The sequence below is a fragment of the Tupaia chinensis genome, unplaced genomic scaffold (assembly GCF_000334495.1).
Source record: "Tupaia chinensis unplaced genomic scaffold, TupChi_1.0 Scaffold000318_1, whole genome shotgun sequence".
Lineage (NCBI taxonomy): Eukaryota > Metazoa > Chordata > Mammalia > Scandentia > Tupaiidae > Tupaia > Tupaia belangeri.
This window is the reverse complement of record NW_006159811.1, coordinates 4910432-4913519: the sequence shown is the minus strand read 5'-3', so window position 1 is coordinate 4913519 and position 3088 is coordinate 4910432. Positions and strand designations below refer to the sequence as shown.

Genomic DNA, 3088 nt, shown 5'->3' with positions numbered 1-3088 from the left:
GAAATGCTGACACCCAGATTCCATGAAAAATTCTGCTCATCAGCACCATGTACATATTTGCACATGGATTCCACTTGAAGGCCTGTATTCCATGGCTCTAATTATAGTTGGCTTTGCCAGAGCCCTTTGTACCTGAAGATTTCAAGGCTTTAGAGGAGAGTAAACTCTACAAATCATGGGAGCACCCTCTGTCAGACTTCAGGCACAGAGGAGGTGCAGACTAAAACCTGGGTAAAGGAGGGGCCTAGCCAGCATCTCAGCATGTTGGTGAGAGTTTCACTCTAGGCCCAGGGAGAGGGTCTTATTCCTGACTGGTTTATGCTGTGCTGAGACAGCCTACCTGACAAGAATGCTGCAAAACAGGATCAGTGTGCCATGGCCTTTATATTCAACATTGCTGTTGGATGCATAAAAAAATCCCACCACACCTCCTTGTTATCCTAGGCTTTGCCCAGTCCAGTAACAGTCAAGGCTATGTGTTTTGCTAGCTGTGGGGTTTCAATTTGGTAGCTTTTCAGAAAAGTAACTCGTTCAAATACAGCAAATTGAGAGAAAGCGCAAGTTGGAGTGAAACCAGTTAAGAGATGCCTGCTGGTTCTCCTAGCTGTATAGCACACAGCAAAAAAAATTTTTTAAATTAAAAACTTAAAAATGCCCTGTTCCTAGTGTAGTATTTCAGAGATTTCTCTTTTGGGGGTTCTTTGCTGGTAGCTCAGGCATTTATTTTCACCATAGCAGCACATGACAAGGCCATAAACACGTGGCTTTAAACTAAGCTAGTGTTCGAGTATCCGCTTAACTATTCAGTGTGTAGTGTGCACACAGTTTGCTTTTGTTTCCTTGTTGTTTCTGCCTTCTTGGCAAAAACATATGCATGCATTTCATCTTGGTTTGCATTGGAGGCTCGATTCCATGACTCGCCAGGAAAAGACGTTCTTCCTTTCTGCTGCAGGTTTTAAAAATTAAAAACTTAAAAATGCCCTGTTCCTAGTGTAGTATTTCAGAGATTTCTCTTTTGGGGGTTCTTTGCTGGTAGCTCAGGCATTTATTTTCACCATAGCAGCACATGACAAGGCCATAAACACGTGGCTTTAAACTAAGCTAGTGTTCGAGTATCCGCTTAACTATTCAGTGTGTAGTGTGCACACAGTTTGCTTTTGTTTCCTTGTTGTTTCTGCCTTCTTGGCAAAAACATATGCATGCATTTCATCTTGGTTTGCATTGGAGGCTCGATTCCATGACTCGCCAGGAAAAGACGTTCTTCCTTTCTGCTGCAGGGCACACCATAATCGCTGGTCAAATAACAGAGCATTCACATTGTGTAATATTTGCATTAGAATGACTCAAGCTCTAGAACATTCCAAACTGGAAACATTTTAGTATGAAAACCTAGGAAGAATGAACCAGGAAGGATTTTTCAGCCACTCTACCAAACTCCAAGCTCCTTGAGAGCAGGGCCTTTGTGAGCTGCACCTTTCATTCTTCAGTAGTGCCTTGAACATCAATCACAAGCACTCCAGAAATGTTTGCTGAGTGAGCAAGTTAATGATGTGGTCAGTGAATGACAGGGGACTAATTTAGGAATGGGTGGGGATAGAGTATAGTGGCAATATCGCAAGGGTAAGCTGAGGAAAAAATGATTGCTTCTGCCTGGATTATGAAAGAATCTTCTCATGAGAGCAAAGAAAGACCATTTTATGTAGACATGACTCTGGATGCATGAGCTGACAAGTCGTAAGGAAGGCATGGACAGGAAAGTCATAGTCAGGTATTAGCAGGAGATGAGGCTGAGACTTGGCATCCAGAATAGGAGATTTAGAGAAAAGTGCATTCTGAGATGAGTGCAACATTTTCAGATGAGTTGGGGGTGAGTCTGGAGTCTGAAACTCCTGACGAGTCAGATACAGCTGAAGATCCTCGTGGGTGATGCAGAGCAGAACTTGTTATCAGCCTCATAAGTGTCCAGAAATGGTACTCATGATGGGATACCTGATCGGCCAGAATCAGAATCTTCTCTGGAACAACCTAGAGGGTAAATGTGATTCTGCAAGGTCAGAGAGCCAATCATTTGTAGAGCACTGGTCCATTATGTGTAACTGTAAAAGAAAGCCACAATGCTTACACATGAAGGTAGCACCGTTTCGTTTGCTCAAATCTTCTTGCACACCCCATCCATTATTATCAAATAGGATGCATCCTTAGGAAGCATACAGACAGGTGGCTTAATGAATCCAGTGCGGGAAGGAATGGAGACTGAGCTCCCAGTGTGTCCCTAGCAGCTTCCATGTACAAGGTCTAAAAGGACAAGGACCACCTCCTGTGAGGACCTGTCCTGTGACATAGTAACCCGTGTGAAAGGAACGCCCTGCAATATTCCTGCCTATCTCCCTTTCTTTCTGCCCTTGACCCCATAACATACACTTTATTGAATGCCATTACTTCTCTGGTGTATGCACGCTTGTTACATAGAAAGAGACGTTAAGAGACATAGAGTTGAAATTTAACTCTTTCATGTAGAACTGTTCATTTCACTTATGTTTTGTACTTCATCTTAGGAATCAGGTACTTTGGTGACCGATGTGGATTTTATTTCCATTTTCAAGCTCTATCTTCAAATTCTCTAACCTGTTCACTAATGCCTTGTGTGCGTTGTACTAATCTTTTATATCATGCCTTCAGGTGAGAAAGAACAAACGCCCCTCAGGGGTTGCTACTTGCTGTCATATGCTGGCTGTGAAGGTTAAAAGAAAGAATGTATGCGTGATGTTTCTGCCGTGTGCGGTGCCCTCACATGGTACTCCAGGCCTCCTGGAGGACTCCTGCCGATTCCTGTCATTGAATGGGAAATAGTGTTAGAATGTGTTCACACAGTCTTGTGATATCCAGCCTCAGTCTCTTTATAATTATTTGTTATTCTTGGATATTACACACCTGCTCAGACTGAGTCAAACATTTGTGGTGCTGTCAACCTGATTTCTTGACTCATGATTTTTGTATTTCCAATACGAACTTGTGTGTTATGAATTTCTGATTTCTCCAATAGTATATGCCGTTATATACATTTGTATTAATAAATGACAGACTGGTT

The 3088-nt window shown here is 42.5% G+C and overlaps 1 long non-coding RNA gene across 1 annotated transcript; it reads left to right on the top strand.

Moving 5' to 3' along the window:
- The first annotated feature begins 6 nt into the window (after positions 1 to 6).
- On the top strand, positions 7 to 3088 carry LOC106735172 (uncharacterized). Its single transcript, XR_001370579.1, has 2 exons — positions 7 to 952; positions 1278 to 3088. It is a non-coding gene; the product is annotated as an uncharacterized LOC106735172 (long non-coding RNA).